Consider the following 19,004-nt stretch of genomic DNA (forward strand, 5'->3'; position numbering starts at 1 on the left):
CGCAGCTCAGATTTGTTTAAAGTCAAATCAATGTTTGCAAATACCTTTAAACGAGGAAACCGAAAGCGATGAATATTTGAGTGCAGAAAATGGGTGCTGCAGCAATATGCGGCACTTGACATCGAGTACTTACTGAAAACCTGATCTGATTGGTCGGTTAGTAAGCTTGGACCCAGATTTGTCAAAACTTGTGTTCTCTCGCGATAATCGTTTGTAATTGAGCAAACAGAGCGTGCACGTGCATCTGTAGCTTTATTCACCTGTCCGGATATCCCGGGGACGACGTCGCCGTGCGCACCTTACCGCCTACCGGTACCGGGATTACAGTCAAAGTGTTCGGGCTGGCAGCCGCAGCAACTTCTGACCTATGCAGCAGAGCAGTCAAGCCTCAACTCAAGGGATCAAAGCTGGCGAGGTAAGCAATGAAATAAACCAAGTAGATTTAACGTTAGGCTTAGGTTATTAGATTGAAGGGTTCTTTTCTACATTCGAGCAGATCTAGTACGGTACCGTAAAACGTTAGGCCTAAACTATGAGTCTAGTCAAACTTCGAAAATGTGATATATTTGCTATAAATGTTATTTGATTATTCCAGGGCCTGTTGGAAAGTTGATCGGCCATTTACATGTGGCCAATGCGTTGTTTGACATGCCCCGTTTGCATTTGGTATGTGGTCAAGGTGGATGTGGATTTTAACTCTTACAGGAAACATTTCTTAAACCAACATCCACAAGAATAATCTGAACCTGAAGTTTGACAGGGTATTGAGCCTCCATTGGATGGTCCAGTGGATGCTAATTTGTGTGCTGATGATCATGGTGATGTTGTTGAACTTAAAGTACATTATCCTGCAGCAGATGATGTATTAAATTTTGATGATGATATACAGGCTTACCAGATGGAGTAATGCATAATGACCGTACAAAAACAGCTGCTTTATTTATTTGTTCCCTTTTTATCAAATACCAACATGACAAATGCTGTGACAGAGTTTTATCTGCTCCGACATCTTTGAATACTAATGTCATTGACTGTTTAAAAAGCAAAGTGATTCAGACTTTTGAGGCCGTGTGTATTGACTTGGCGAATGAAGGATGTAAGAATCTCTTAGCTGAATTTCATTTACAAAAATAGCTTCCATGGGCTAGAAACGAGATACAAACAAGAACATTTGTTTAACAAGATTATTCTAGGGCTAGTGAAATCCAAATCTTTTTTTTTAGGCTTTCGCAATGATTTTCGGACTGCCGGTAAAAAGTGGTAACTCCAAAGCAGTATCTGTACCAGAAACTTTCCAGTTTATTTCAGTTTTATCTACACTAGGTTTGGTACTTGGGGAAGGACATGTAATACATGAAATAGAGATAGGACATTCTAGTACGAATGATACAATGCATGACATAAGTGATGGCCAACAGTACAAAAATCATCTTCTTTTTTTTCAAGCAATCCTCAGGCTATTCAAATTTGCCTTTATGATGATGAGTTTGAAGTTGTTAATCTATTAGGATAAAAAAGAGGCTATCACAAGCGTTCTATATCTATTTCAAGAAATATTCCCCATAAATGGAACTCATCACTTGATAATATCCATTTACTTGCTCTCTGCTATTGTTTTGATATCAAAAATTGGATTTGATATGAAATTGATTTTATATTGGCTCCATTTTTGGCCGATCTCAGAAAATAAGAGTATGGATAAGGTGCAGAAATAGTTCTTCCTAATAACTCGGTGAGATAATTCGTAGTATGTTGTCTCAAGTTTGCGGAGACAACCTTGGACTCAATAGTCATTTAGGTTTTGTGGAAAAAGTTTTATAGCAAACATGCCATGCAGGATTTGTCTCGGACATAGAGATTAATTTCAGACCAAATTCGATGGAGAAGAATTTAAACACAGATATAAACATCACCCACCGTTTGCATGTAGAAGAGGTGAGAAATGATGCTGCTTTCGTCGCAAACAGTGGTGTAAAGAGGGATTGTATTTTGAATTCATTGCAATAATTTCATGTCACATCGAATGTTGCTGTCGACATAATGCATGATTTTTTGGAGGGGATAGCTTCCATGGAAGTCAAGTTAGTATTATGCAGATTCATTTACGACGATAATTTCTTCACATTTTCTGACTTCAACACCTTTTTGTCATCTCATAATTATGGATTTTGTGATAGAAAAAACAAACCAAGTCTTGTCCTAGAGTCAACAATTAGGGGAACAGGTAATTCTTTAAAACAGAGTGCTAGTCAAATGTGGTGTCTTATCCTTGAACTACCATTGCTGATTGGCTCCCTCATACCTCAGGATAATATGCACTGGAAGTTGATCTTGAAATTGTTGATATATAGCATTTTCGGATGATATTACAGATGGACTAATTTTGTACCTGAAGAATCTGATACAGGACCACCATACCCTATTTCGTGAAATATTCCCCACCACTAGGCTTCTTCCAAAGCATTACCTTTTAGTTCATTGTCCCATTGTAATAAAGGAATTCGGACCACTAATTCACATGTGGATTGTGCGCTTTGAGGCAAAACACCACCTGAGTAAAATACTGGCAAGTGTGGTCTGTTGTTTTAAGGATATATGCTACTGCTGCTTCAAGACGTCAGATTAGTCAATGTTGCAGGTGGCAACAAGGTCCAGAAATCTTCAGGATTGATGCTGGTGAAGTTGTTAATTGTGCTGTAAGAGATTTGGAGGATTTTTTCTGCCTTTGCAACACAAGTACCAGAATTCAGAAGATGACGTGTCCATGATAATAAAAATTGACATTTTGTGGCACTGTGTACAGAAAAGGGTCAATAGTTCTCGATGTTATTGATGAACTACCCCTTTTGAACAAGTTTCATATTATGTTATTGTTGGTCAGAATGTCATTCTTGCTGGGAAAGAGTGATGGTCATATTCATTGTTTATTTTTTTAACCAGTTCCACCCGAATAACAAGATAACTCGTTCTAGCTTTTCCACACTCACACCCTAAGAACGAGACATTGTGCGCCGGGTGCGTGATTTTTAGGATATTTTCCAACAAATTTTTCATGCAGTTTTACTATGAAATTAGTCATGATATTTACATCAGTTTACATCATTACAAAATTTCAAATACTTTACTTATTAATCAAGGTGGTCTCTATTTCAAAAGATGTGATTTGCCCTTGGAAAATGTCGTTGAAATATATTATTTCTCTAGTAATCGTCTCGAAAGCCGAGCCTTGGTTACCTGCCTTCAGAGGCGTCGATCCTGGGGGGGGGCAGGGGGGCGATCGCCCCACCAATGAACATATTGGGGGGGGCAAACATATTAATTTGACCCCCAATAATTCCGGATATACCAAAAAAAAAAAACAAGATTGTAATGTTCAGCAAGCGAGATTGAGATACGCAACTCGTTCTTTATTTAAAATCGTGCTAAAAATGTCTGCTTTTCAGATTGGAATATACATTTTTTTAGCTCGCGCTTCGCGCTCGCATAATTTCTGTAGTAAAAACCCAAACTTTTCATGATTGAATAGGTGAATGTAAATGTCCCATTTTCAGTTTTAAGCTTCAAAAGAACTCCTGCTTCTATTTGCAATCATATTTTCTTGGATATATATCTTGTTCTTAATCAAAAACTTCCATTAAACTGTAATTTTTTTCAGATCGAAATATCAAAATTATCAGCTCGCGCTTCGCGCTCGCATCTATTCTTCTTCTAGATACCAATCGTAATCATTCTTTCAGGTCAGAATATAAAGAAATTTCAGCTCACTTTCGGCACTCGTACTATCTGTGTAGTGAGATATGTATCCTCATGAGTTACAAACCGCCCTAAACAGGCACGCTTTTCCTGTCAGTATGCAAAAAAAAAAATCAGCTCGCGCTTCACGCTCGCATTAATTTGTTGGTGAGATACGTGTCTCATGAGATATATATATATATATATATATATGGGTGTATGTGTGTGTGTGTATGTGAGTGTGTGTGGGTGTGTGGGGGTGTGGATGGGTGTCTTAAGTCTTATACGATCGAGCGCCTTTGGAATGTTAATGATTTTGCCCCCCCAATCTGAAAAATGGATCGACGCCCCTGCCTGCCTTCCATGTAAGAATAATCAGCCAATCGAAGCACAGCTTGTGTTCGAACTTGAAGTGTGTTGTCTTCATTTACATACTCAACACTTAGACGCCCGATGTTAGAGCGGAAAATCAATCAAAATGCCGCTCTGCTTGATTAGGTTTCCCTAATTTGCATATCAAAAAGTTCACTAGGTGATCGATTGTGACGTTGGTTTCCTTATTTACATACGTTTTTAGGGGTGGGGAGATTGAGTATTCAAGGCATTCCGGATGTTAGGAAAGCCTAAAATATATATTTTTATCACGTTGGTACGGCATAATGATTACAGAAGAATCAGTCTTTAGTTAGCAAATTACCTGTACAAAAATAATAATAAGGTTTCTTGAGAACAATCGTTATTATCATCTTATATCTCTATCCTAGAATGTGTTGTTGATTATCATCATATTTGTGATCGAATATTCACATGTAACCAGTCAAGGAAACTCCCGCTTTTCCGAGATCGTTTGAAAAGTCTCTTTTCCAAGATAGTTACGATTACCGAAGCATGAATCAGCGCTGAAAACCTTCGCCCTGTGTAGTCTTTCTCGGCTGTTTTCAGACCTTATTGTCTGTGTGTGAAACACTCCGTTAGCAAGAGCGGTGAAAATACATGTGCACGCATGTATCTCCTACATACTATATACCACCGTCCATTGTTATTTGTAAAAACACGTGCCTCAATCTTCCCCCCTCTCTGTCTCCTAATTTAGTTTCTCCCTCCCTCTTTCAAACATTCAATTTCCGTAATATCAATTTTGTTCATCACTTACCCATAGTCCGGGCGTACCATGTGCCGTACCACATTCACCGCCGTAAATTGCAATGCAGCAACATGTAACTGTACCATAATATCGAACTTTCTTGCAAATTCCTGAACATTCATTTTCAGTTTATGATCTGCTGCACAATCCATGATCAATACATTAGAATATAATTTCCACTACTGTCGGCGGAAATTATGGAAATTACACCGATTATTAAGTCAATATGCGAGTTCAAAACATGTCAAAAATACGTCTGTCCTAAATCAATCATTGCTCTGGTTGACGAAGCCAATTAAGAATTTTTTTTTTGGAATTCACCTTCAAAACAAACATACCTAGCGGCCACCAACTCAAGTGCATTATAAAAGTCTGCTTGTCAGCTCCATGCCAAAACATCCCCAACTTCCAGCCCAGATGAGTTACAATTAAGCAATAGATATAAAACGAAAACTATCATGATGATCATGACCATATTCTCCATGATCAATGCTAGCAGCGAACAGGGGTGAGATCGATGGTATTATGAACATGGCCCATGCTCTAGATGGTAACACCAGGGAAACACTTCCCTGGTAACACCGACATGACCGATATCACTGACCAAGAGTTAGTTACCATGGGAACGAATATATTTTCCAGGTCTTTCTAATCATGAATTACGTAATACAGTACCCGAAATAACTTTCAGCCTGATCATGCATGGAAGTACCGTAGGCCTATAGCACTTTACACATTATACACGCAGTACACACACATACCGCGCGTTCTGCTGTTGCAGTGGAGTATCGCGGCACAAAGGCTGAACTGAACGCAAAGACTAACGTAAATTTTGCTTGCGTTTTTTCATCATAAACGTGTCTTCTTTCTTCAATAGCATCTAAGCACCACGGTGGCGAATTTTCTTATTTTGCATATAGACGAGAAATTTAATTTTCTTTAACATATTTGAAAATAAAAATCCACCACCGTGGTTCTTTTTTATATGATTTTTTAGTGAGGGTATGTCAGAAAACCCCATTCACTTTGTACAGGAGAGCTATTCGGTGAGATCCTAAAAGATGACGTCATGCGACGATCAATCCCTGTTATTCGAGATTCTGTCGATCTCGGAAAACCGGGTGTTTCCTTGACTGGTAACTGAAGTTATTGCGGCTGTCCTTGATTGATTTATAGTGATTTCGTGATCTCCTTGTTGTTCTTTTTTTTTCTTTATCCCTTAAAGGGATGGTCCAGGCTGAAAATATTTATATTTTAATACATAGAGTAGAATTCACTGAGCAAAATGCCGAAAATTTCATCAAAATCGGATAACAAATAATAAAGTTTTAAGTTTAGCAATATTTTATGAAAACAGTCGTCATGAATATTCATTAGGTGGGCTGATGAGGTCACATCCCCATTTTCCGTTTTCTTATGTTATTACATAAAATCATTTTTTTTTTTTTCATACTTGGGTGAATAATATGTCTCCCTTATAATGAAATAAGTTGCAGCAATAAATATATAATGCACTAAATCAGTTGTCACTCCATTTTTTTTTGTTCTTGGAGGAAAACAAAATTGAATAAACCTGTTTTCATATAATAAAATACAAAAAAAAACAAGTGGAGATGTGACATCATCAGCCCACCTAATATTCATGATGACTGTTTTCACAAAATATTGCTAAACTTTAAAATTCAATAACATTGTTATTTGTTATCCGATTTTGATGAAATTGTTGGCATTTTGCTCAGTGAATACTACTCTATTTATTAAGTTATAAATACTTCCAGCCCGGACCACCCCTTTAATCCCCTTCTACAGTGAATATGAATAACAGGTTTTTTCATGTATTTATCCACAATCAGGTGATAACCTCATCTAGAAAAAAAAAACATTTATTAAAAAAAGACAATAATTTCAACAATATAAACAACTGAAATAATATGCAAAAAGTATTCACGGATGTTTCAAACCAAACATTCTTTCTGCTTACATCGAAATATCCATGTTAATCTAGTTGTTTTCTTTCCGTTTCTGTTCTTCCTCGTACCGTCATATCAATTTCTAAAACATTTTTCAGAGCAAAATCATTATAAATTATATAGTAATCCGAAATACAAAGTACTAATGTTCATAGGAGTGATCTTAAGTGAATTTGAGAGAGAGAGGAAGGGGTGTCAATTTCTGACACATAAACGGTTTGGAGGGATACCCACTCTGTAAGTCCCCCCCCCCCCCCCACACACACACACAACTCATCAATGTTTTCAAAGTTTTCAAAGATACAACAGTTTTTAAAAGATGGAGTGAGGAGCCTTCATTTGATTTTTGAAAGATTTTCGAATTGTCAATATCAAACATGATTGCATGTCGAGTCCGATGCTATTTTTATATCAACCTAATACCATAATCATCATCATCATCACACCAGTGTCTATTAAATTATACATTTGTGTGGATTTTGCAAAATTGAAAACTTTGTAATAGAATATTGCTTTTATTTGAGAGTACTGTAACATCCGAACTGGAAGCCATCCCGCCTACAACCTCCAACTGCGTTTACAACTCGTCGGTCATTTCGATTTATGGATGATACCAGTTCACGAATACCAAGCGGTGCACGCCTGTATCATACTCATTAAAGACCAATTATCGGTCCTACATAATCTATCCTCTGCAGGGGCGGATCCAGGATTTTCCAAAAGGGGGGGGGCAAATTTTTCAGAGGAAAATTTTGACACGCCAAAAAAAAAAATCGACCACAAATTAAGGATATTCCGTACCTGAAAAAAAATGACAAGCCAAAAAAAATCTCAAAAAAAATTTAAACATCTCCAGGTTTATTTCACGCCCCCTAGGTTATTTCTTGTAGCATATTTTTAAGATTCTATGGTATTGTTATCTTCAAAATTCATTTTCATTTTTAACAGGATGACCAAAAACACCTTCAAATTCATATTGCGGGAAATTGGACCTTTAATTCATCGAATGGATACAAATTTTCGCAAGGCAATAAGACCTGAGCATCACCTCGCCATCACCTTATGGAGGTTGGCAACAAACCAAGAGTATCGCACTTTAGCTTGGCTCTTTGGAGTCGGTCGCTCAACTGTTGGATTTATCGTTGTTGACACGTGCCAGGAAATCATTAATGTATTTCAGGAAGGAATGATTAGAATTCCAGCTGGGCAAAATCTTGAGGTATGTTAAAACGTTACCAAGGAGCTTCACATTGATTTGATAAAGAAAGTTTTAAAGGAGCTTGAAATTAGCAGAAACTTTATGGGAAATGGAAATTGCATATATATTTATCTTGTTGTATTCTTAAAATCCGAACCAGCTGAAAAAACATAAACAACTACCATTTTTCTTTATGGGTGTCTACATTTATTGTAGAAACTATTAAGTTATTACAATATGTTTACATTTATGTTTTGTATCACAAATATATATTTGTTTCGTGTGTAAAAATAAATAAAATCATACCAATACACCCACTTAATCATTTTTTTAATATGACAGGATATGCCTTTTCTCCCATGGGTAGTAATACTAGTACACAAGTATCCCTCATAGATCAACCCCTATGTACATACATGTATATATTTGTAAGTGTGAATGAGAGTTTTATCTTTTTCATTTCTTTTCCATCCACCCCCCCCCCCCCCTCCAGGAATGTGTCGCAAGATTTGCTGGAAGATTCCCACAAGCAGTCGGTGCCAAAGATGGATCACACATCCCAATTAAGGCCCGTTAAAATCCAAAATATTACTTTAACAGGAAGGGTTTTTACTCTGTCATTTTGCAAGGAGTTGTCGACAGCTTTGGCAGTTCATTGATGTAAATGTGGGTTGGCCAGGCAGTGTACATGACGCACGAGCTTTTACTAATTCTACTATATACCAACAAAGATGAATGGTAGTGCCTTTCCTGAGCGGCTCGGTGTAAAAATGGCAGAGGTAAAAATGGCAGAGGTAAAAATGGCAAAGGTAAAAATGGCAAAGGTAAAAATGGCAGAGGTAATAATGGCAGAGGTAATAATGGCAGTGGTAAAAATGACAGAGGTATAAATAGCCAGTCTTAAACCCCCATGCCAAAAAATCCAAAAGCCCCTGCATGTACAATAGCTTAAATAAGAAAGGTTCTGAAAAGAAAATTAGAATTATAATGTTTGACTAATGGAAAGGGTAACAATTTTTTAATCATACTGTAGATTTTCTGCACCAAATTGATATCACCTGAGTTGGTTTTTCTTAATTTATTCCTGGACTTACATGCACAGCATTCTCATGTCAAATCGCTATTCTAATATTCAAATTCGAAGCACACTTTGGATCCCAAGTCTGATACTTAGTTCATTAAAGGGGAAATTCACCCTGACATAAAGTTAATTGAAAAATAGCAGAAAATAATTAAAGTGATATTGGTTAGGATTTAAGGGAATCCATCAAAGATTTAAAAAGCTATTCGAATTGTATATTTTAATGGTGACGTCATTTACGAGCAGTTGTTTTTCCAAATGTGGTGTAATGAAAAATATCAATGAAATGTAATAAAAAAAAAATTAAAGTGTTTTTTATTGTTTTTCATTTTTTTTTCAATTTCAATTTTTTTTTTTTGCAACAAAACGAAGTAAAGTGGTCGAAATACTTACAATGAACTTATACAGACAATATAAATTGAGGCATGTACAATATATGATATTTTTCCTTAAGTAAACCAAAACAAATATTATATTTTAGCAAAATATCATTATAAAATCTAATTCTGAGAAAATGGAGGGATCCACTAAAAAGCAGTGTTTGTATTGTGTGGACCCCTCTAAACAATTATTGTAGTATATCAATAAACAAATCATTTCACATCCGCTCATGAAAGACCCTTTTTTAGCAATCATGAACCACTGATAAAAAATTTGAAAAGTAATACCGTGCAGCTGCTCGTTTATGACTTCACAGATCAAAAACTCAAGCTTCAAATAACGTTCTTAATATTTGATGGGTTTTCCGTAAGCCATCACCAATAAATTTTCTGTTATTTTTACAGTAAATCATTTGTCAGGGTGAATTTCCCCTTCAAAACAGGTCGATAGAATGGTACGTAGGAAAAGCCTATAAATTTAAAATAAAATTCTTGATTCGCTACACATTTCCAAATTCATGCGGTAACTGTTACCATAGAAACTAGTTTAGGAACCTGCCATCCACAGGACTAGCTGCAATGAGGTATTGCTCTGAAAAAATTAAACACTAATTGTTATTATTATATCATTTACATTAAACTATATACGTATCATATCAATATCTATTCGGATCCATTATGATGTTGAAATTAGAAAAAATACTTTTATTACAGAACGTTTTATTAGTTTTCTGTCATCCAAGTAATGCAAGTGGTTCGAAGAAATCCTGAACTTGTCTATTTCAGTGCGTTAATGGTAGCACACATTTTGGTGTTTACACTAAAATTCGTTTGGTATCGTGATGAAGTGCTGTTCTAAAATACGAAATAGCCAAGATAAATCCTTTCATCACTCACTAATTGAACTCATTTTGGGATGAAAATGTATAGAGCTGACCTAAAATGATAAACAAATCTAGATAATATATTTCAGTTCATAATGCTCATTCCCTCGATAGGATTCCATTCAAGGCCAATAATTATGACTGATATTAACTGGAAAGGCTCTGTCTTTTCCTTGTTGATATAGCATGTCATGATCTTTACCTAAGTCATTTTTAACTCTGCCATTTTTACCTCTGCCATTATTACCTCTGCCATTTTTACCTCTGCCATTTTTACCTCTGCCATTTTTACCTCTGACAATATTACCTCTGCCATTTTTACCTCTGCCATTTTTACCTGGCACCTATTGAGCAACCTATCCAAATCGGCGGTTGTAATGTACCCCTCCTCTTACTTGGAGATCCAGCTTACCCCCTTCTTCCAAACCTGATGAAACCCTTTAGTGATAATGGCAGGCTGACCAATTAACAGATTACATTTAACAACGAGTTGAGCAGCTGTCGGATTACTGTAGAGCATACCTTTGGTAGACTTAAATGGCGATGGCGGATCCTCCACAAGACGATGGACCATGAACTGAAAAAATGTGCCAAACACCATAATGACTTGTTGTATTCTGCACAACATAATAGAAATGCACCATGATCCATTTATGAATCAATGGGAAGTTGACGCGATTGAGAACAATGACCAAGAAAATGCCCAACAAGACCCTGTACATGCTAATGCAAGGAACATGGCGCAAGCTGCCACAGTGAGAAATGCTCTTAACACTTGGCATATTGAGGAGAGGTTGGACTTAACATTTTTGTTTTTTTAATCTTTATGTCATTGTGAAATATCTCAATGTTATACCCAATAATATTTGCGTATTACATGACCCTCAACCGTGGGTTGCTAAGTTATTCAGTTCTTGCCTTCTCCATTTTTAATGACTTTCAAATTTATGGAGGCGGTTGACCCCCGCTCTAGCTGTGACGCCCTTGTATACAAAGCAAGCTCATATTTTATTTGTAGACTGCCAAAAAGATAGTGGAATATTAATGTTCATATGTAAATGACATTCTATTGGGGTTTTTTATTGTCACAGTGTGGAGAAAGTTCCCCTTACGTCACAGCATAAGATTTATTTTTTTTTACTATAGGAAAAAATTTTACCATACAGTTTAAGTTTACTGACTGGTTATTTCTTCCTCTGTGTACTGTGCGATGTTGCTAAAGAACTTTTCACAAAAACAAAAGGGGATCCTTTGTGATCTATACATGTAGGTTACTGAAACATGCAACCCCCATTTTATAAATATCTGCGTACTTCAGCTTGAAAACAATAGGATTTTTTTCAAAAATTTAAAATCCAATGAATCTTTATGTGTATAATTACATACTTACGTATGCAATAATGACACTATTCAAACATTCTGCGCAAAAAAGTGAAAGCACCTCAATTCCTTCAAATTTGGTAAGATTATCATTGCTGCAAATAATTCATTAAAATAAGAAATTGTATCATTAATATCACTTAAGAAAGGAAGCAAGGATTTTACATTAAAATGGAACAAAAAAGGAAAGGTAAGAATGTGACATTGGTTCATGTAATGCATATTCATGATGATACACACACCCATGTATGGCATAAGTAATTGATGATTTCCACAGGTTAATCCAGGGGGGCAAACTTGCCCGTGCCCCTCCCCCTGGAGGGGCACGATTAAAATTAGTAATGTAAAATGCCATTAAAACAGAAGTGCCCCCCCCCTCCCCTTTGGAAAAATCTCCTGGATCCGCCCCTGGTGATTTTGATGTCAGTGTCCAACTCTGAGATGGGTTAAGACAGCTATTGACATCACTAATCTACCACATCATCTCATCTGAACATGAGAAAGGGGGGGGGGGTGCAGATTGAATTGTCTACAAGAGTCAACATTTTAGTTAAAATTTATAAAGCTCTTAATATTTGCAATCACCTTAACTGTAAACATAAGAGTTAACTTTACAGGAATGCTTTTATTGATGTCAGCCCGAAATCCTGATTTATCCAGTCTCAATGGCCAGGTGTTTGTGAATTGAGACATTATATGTAAATCATCAAAATAAGCTGTGATGATCTTTTCAGCAGGTGGCATTTAAAGAAGGGGATGATCACCGTGACCAAAAGCTGAAAAAATGATAAAAATTTTTACTGAAGGTATGATAAAAATCCAAAGAATAACAAAGTTATTAGAATTTTAATGTTTTAATTTGTGACATCATATGTGAGCCTTCCTAAGTATCGTATGGTAAAATATTTATGCATTTTATATTACTTAACATATGGGGCAGCTGCTCATTCATGATGTCACAAATCCAAAACTTAAACTTCTAAAAACTTTAATCTTTAATGTACTTTCTTCAAACTTTCACCAATATTTATTTTTCTGATATTTTTTGACAAACAGTGAACTTCCTTTTTACTACAGCCCTCAAATTGCCAAGAATACAATTTTCTAAGGGCAATCCAAACCCTATTATAGTTTCAAGTGCAGTAATATGACTGGTGTTGGTGTTTTTGTAACACCTTATTACAGAAAAGTACTTGAAATCACCATATGTAAATACATTTGTAACATTTACTTTTGATTTTTTTAAAGAAATTTATCTATAAATATGCTAAATGTTATTTCATTCATGTAATTAAAAAAAAATTGAATACAGGCCAGGAAGAAAAAAAGTGTATTGCAAGTATTCACTGATTTATAGGTAAATTTATATGTAACATACGCAACATGCTCTCATTACCCCATTCCTCATTGAATATCTGGAGAGAAAAAAAAGTGGTTTCCAAAAAAAAATTAAGCAAAGCATAAATACTTTTTGTTCAGGTTAAAAATATGTTTCAGCAATCTGTGCACAAGCGATTAAGGCACATGTCTCTTGATACACACGCATAAATGTTTCTTTGGCAAAAAGTTTCAATGGCTAAGAATAACTCAACTGCAGGTGTAGTTAAAACAAGTATACATTTGCATATGAATGTAAGCTAAGTCTACTGAAGATAAATCTAACTCTACCACAAAGTACCCTGTGACTCTAAAGCTATGTATATAACTATTGTATAATTAACAGTCCATTTCAAGAAAGAAACTTTCAATTCTGCTAACTGTCTACACACATAAATGTTTCTATGGCATATTTCAAATGTTAAGAATAAGAACTCAACTACAGTCTACATGTGTAGTAAAAACATGTATACATTTACCTATGAATATAAGCAAAGTCTATTGACAAATCATCTAACTCTACCACACTACCCTGTTCCTGTAATGCTATGGATAAAACTATTACTAATTAACGGTTCATACAAAACACAATTTTGCTAACATTCCAATAATGGTTACTAAAATATAACTGACATTGGACTGCTGAGCTTAATTTACTATATGTGTGGTAGTAATGACCTAGTTACCATCATGAATTCCATATGAAATGGGCTAAACACTTCTGGATCAACATTAATTGCATCATAATCTGCTATTATCATCTTATCCTTTTCTTTTTCCATAAAGGTAAACTACACAAGGTAGGAAAACAAAGTAGATAACTGAGTCATTTTTCCGCGTAAAAATAAAGGGATATCGTGTACATTCAAAATGACTATAATGGATATATCTTTGTAATGAGCAAAACACTTCTTACATCTGTTTTGAACAGGGCATAAGTTCTTTACCTATCAATTCCAGCCTATAACCATTCAAATATCTATTTAACTACATGTAGTTGTAAAACTTTGAAGTTAGATGTACATGTACAACCTTGCCCATGATGGTTTAGATCATTGCAACTAGCAATATCTTCTGAAAACTATATGCACAGTACATTTGAGTAAAGTAAAAAAAACGGCAAGTATGATGTAACCTTGTACATAACAGGCAAGATATTGCATTGATGATGACAAGGGATTGCACCACAGTATACACACGAGTAAATAATGCAATGGAAAATGGATGAAAGAGAGGTAGTTTGGCCTGAATTTTTATTAATTCTTCAATTTTATAACATAAAATACCAATGTTTGTTTTGAAATTTAACTTCTATCATCAGTGTTCACATGACGTTCAAAACTAATTACACAAGAAGAGAAATATTTTTGCTATCACTTGTATGAATAGATATATATCCGTCATTCGCAATACTGAATGAACTTTCAGAAACGGTCAGATGTCATTTATGTTGGTATTCTTGGAATTTGACATGGAATAATGGACTTAAGTGATTAATTATACAACACTAAATATTTACAAACATCATGTTTTATTGTTTACATGTACATTGTCATTTTCCACTTGCCATTATTCATTTTTTTCTTTGTCTTGAGAAGTTTTCATTAATATATGAAGAGCTCACTTGCAAAAGGGGTTAGGTCAATTTTTCATCAAATTTGATTTTTATGTCTTAATGTATAGACTTTTAGTAGCTCTATAAGATGATACCAAAGAAAAGTTGAAATTCCTATTAAAAAGTGAACAAAAATGGCAAAGAAAAATCACTTTTGTTAAAAGGGGTTAGGTCCACACATAATTTTTTGGGAAAAGAATATCTTTAAAAATATGAAGACAGGTAGATTTCTCTTATACCCAATTTTATGTTTTCAGAGTAGGGTATCATAACAATTCAGTTTCGCATAAGAATATTGCATTATGGGAGAATTAAAAAAAATATTTTCTTGGAGTGGACCTAACCCCTTTTGCAACTAAACTCTTCTGAATAACTAATTTGTCAAAAGGGGTTAGGTCAATTTTTCATAAATTTAATTGTTTTCTGTCTCTAAACCTCTAATGTTTTAGTCACTCTGATGATACCAAAGACAATTTGAAATTCAAATGAAAACGTGAATGAAAGTGGCATAGAAAAAACACTTTTTTATCAAAAGAGATTGGATTCATTTCAGTTTACTTGCAAAAGGGCTCCGGTCCACAATGATAATTTTTTAAAGATTTGTAGAAAAATTGAAGACAGGTAGATTTCTTTTATACCCAATTTCATGTTCACATGATGGGGTAATACATCGTGATAATTTAGTTTCTCATAAGAATATTGCATTAAGTGAGAATAAAAAACATGGTTTTTCTCGGAATGGTCCAAAGTGGACCTAAGCCCTTTTGCAACTAAACTCTTATATGTTCAGCATAATTTTTACCTAAATATGTGGAATTGCCTTCATACTTTAAATGTGCCGTCTTATTTCTGTTTATTATCCATGTATTTATATAATTTCTCAGAATGTCTTGACTCCTTCAGACCAGTCCATGGTTATGACTTCAGGTCAATGAGAAAATGAAATAAAATAGAAAAAAAATGGGGGGGGGGGGTGAACTGTCATTACTTATTGGACACCATGCTCGTACATTAACTTTCTCAATCAATTATTAACAAGTAATCATCTTGTGGCTTCCAAGGCGATTACAACGTACAGAAATATACCCTTAACGCAGATCGATTGAAACGTATACCCTTTCTGTTGGTTTGGTCACTTAGACCCTTGTGACGTATGTATTTATACAAAAAAAACAAAACCCTTTTGGTGTACTAAGTGAGCGAACGTGGCGTCCTAATTGTACGGACATATGCCAAAAATACCCCCATCACCATCTCCTGCTCCAATGGTGGTCACAAAAAGCCCTTCAGAAGTGTGAAGTCAGTTCAAAGTTCAAAGCATATGATAAATCTTCTCATTCTGATCTTTCTCTGCATCACTTTGTGTTCCTCCCATGTGAGAAGATGGCTATGAATGAAGATGCCTTAATGACTGCTGATTATGCAAATGGGATGTTGGCGTGTAAGTTGCAGGTGTTAGTTGTGGAGGGTCTACGAAAGGTTAGTTGGTATGTTGTTGAGGGTATGGTGGCTGTGGAGCAGACATAGCAGGTCCTGGTTGCCTCATAAAAGACGAGAAAAACATTTACCACTTCTTGTCTTTTTTCTCTCGGAGTTCCCTCTCCCTTCTTTCCTTTCTCTCTGCCTCTTCTCTCTGCTGTTGCATCTGCATTCTAGTAAGTTCGATCATCTGTCTCATCGTTTCTAACTGAAAAGGGGAATTTAAAAAATAAATATATAACATGAAATGCCACCTGGTATTATGTCTCAAGTCTAGAAAATAAACACCAAAAAAATTAAAAAACATCAATTCATATACATGTAGTCTATTCCTAAAGCCTCAAATGTTACTTTAGAAATGGTCATCTTTAATTTTATTACACATTTTCAAAATGATCAAAGCACCTTTAGACCATTCTATTACCTATTTCATTCATAATGATTTTTCGGCTAAAAAAATTTCAAGTTCACGTAAAAAAAAGGAATTAGAAAATGTAAATACAGAAATTGGGTCTTACATGTAAAAAAAAAACAGAGCAAAAGCCCCCACTGTTTCATCAAATTTAATTAAATCCCCCAAGGTTTTTTCTCATTCACTGGCAGTACCAAGTAATTGATGTCACACAAGCTTAATATAACATTTGCATTATTGTTTGAAATATTTCTGAAATCTCTCATTACTGTAAAATTTGTTTGATTTTTCATTAAATCATCTTTATCCAGATTATTACAAATCGATGACTTATTTTTCAACAAAGCTATGAAAATTGAGATATTTGATATTGCGTATGATAAAAAAAAACTAAATTGGGGGTATTGGACATCATAAGCTCCTTGTTGACAGGATGTACAGTTGTCTTGTAAAAATGTCATAAATTTCTTATTTATCCATTTTTGATGGATTATATAGTGTTTTTTTAATTTGTTTTGCTAACTAAGTGTAGGCTTTTGATAAAGAATGGTTTCAAATTTTGAGAAGAAAACAAGTGTACAAATAATTTGCCATTGCTTGCCATTTAATTCCATACGAGGCATCAAAACACATATGGCAATATGCCTAAATAACATAAAAGGTAATGAACATCAACACAATCTGAATAATGTCGTGAGACATAAGACTACATATGCATTAGAACTTTGGCATAATGAAAGATATGGTCACGTGAACACCAGGAGGGTAGTAACTCCTCCCTGGAGCTGTTGATCACGTGACCCACCCAAAGGATAGTACAGTAGATCCCACGGGTATTTTTTCCTAAATCTTGGTAATCAACATCTTGGGAGCATATTCTTTGATATTAATATTGGTGATCTGTCAGGTTTCAAACAATTTGTTTCTGAACACAAACCTTCTACATGCTGTATAAGGCAACCCTTTCATACTCCACCTTACCATTTACGAAGCTATGGCGTGCGGACGTGTCTCGGTTACTCTCTAAATTGAATCACCTAACTGCACCAAATATTCGTTAAATTTTGTTCTTCAGCCAGATTTGGAGTCGCTGCATTTGTCTAGGAGCTGTAATTTTTTAGTGAAACTAACTTTGTTTTGAACGGTCCTGATAGCCCTGCATTGTCGAATCATGTCCAAAGAAGCGAAACGCACAACACGCTCGTCGCCGGTTGATATATCGGAGAACATTCGGGACGAAGTGCGGAAGGCGCTGGACGTCAACGGTGAGTTGGTGGATATTCTGGTGTTAAAAATTAAGGAAACACTAATTTGTGAGTTGACGGATGTTATTGCAGTGAAAGTTGCTGAATCCCTGCGAGAGAGTCATGAATTTGATTCAGAGATCAGAGATAAAAAAAATTCTGAGTTATGAAAAGAAATTGACGAGATTAAATTACAACAGGATGAGATGGAACAGTACTCAAGAAGAAACTGCTTGATTTTTCATGGCCTGCTGGAAAAGGAGGGAGAGATCACTGATGTTGTTGTGAGAAAGGTGTGTAAGGAAAGGCTAGAGATCGACCTCGAAGTCAACGACCTCGACAGGACACATCGGCTTGGAATTGCCAAAGGGAAGCCAAAACCCAGAGGGATAATCGCCAAATTCACGAACTACGGCATCAGAAATCGCGTATATCAGAAAAGGAGGACATTACGTGAGCAAAGAGGACCCCAAGTTTTCATTCAGGAGAGTCTTACGAAGGCAAGAACTGACTTGTTTTGGGAAATTAAGACGAAACTGACAAGTGACATCAAAAGCTTGTGGACCCAAGATGGCCGCATAAAAGTGCTTACACGGGACGATCGCCGTGTTACTCTATGGAATAGCACTCACTTAAAACGGATTAGGCCTTTGTAGTTTATTGACTGTCATGTGTATTTAACTTTTACTGTGAATTTAATGCCGGGCTAATATGTTGTTATTAAACTGTAGAGTAAAATATGTGACCTAATCGTTTAATATACATGTACATGTATAACGTAATATTGATACTGTAACCTTCTCGTTTGATGGTATGAAAACTCAAACAATTGATTTTTTTTTTTTTTTTTTTTACGTTTTACACACATAATAGAAACAATTAAAGCGTAACTCGACCCCGGCGGTTTTGTGTCCTTTTTATGTCGTATATACATGATCATTTTATACAGTAATTTCAAGCTAAATATTTCTTGGATACGGAGTGAAATGGGCTTAATTCGTGTCAGTTTATACAATGCATCGTACATAATGGACATAGCACGAGTATATGTTTAACGTCATGGTTGTCAATAAGAGGCAAGGCTCAGGCCTTTCCCGCACACAATTGG

This window comes from Lytechinus pictus, unplaced genomic scaffold, assembly GCF_037042905.1.
Source record: "Lytechinus pictus isolate F3 Inbred unplaced genomic scaffold, Lp3.0 scaffold_19, whole genome shotgun sequence".
Lineage (NCBI taxonomy): Eukaryota > Metazoa > Echinodermata > Echinoidea > Temnopleuroida > Toxopneustidae > Lytechinus > Lytechinus pictus.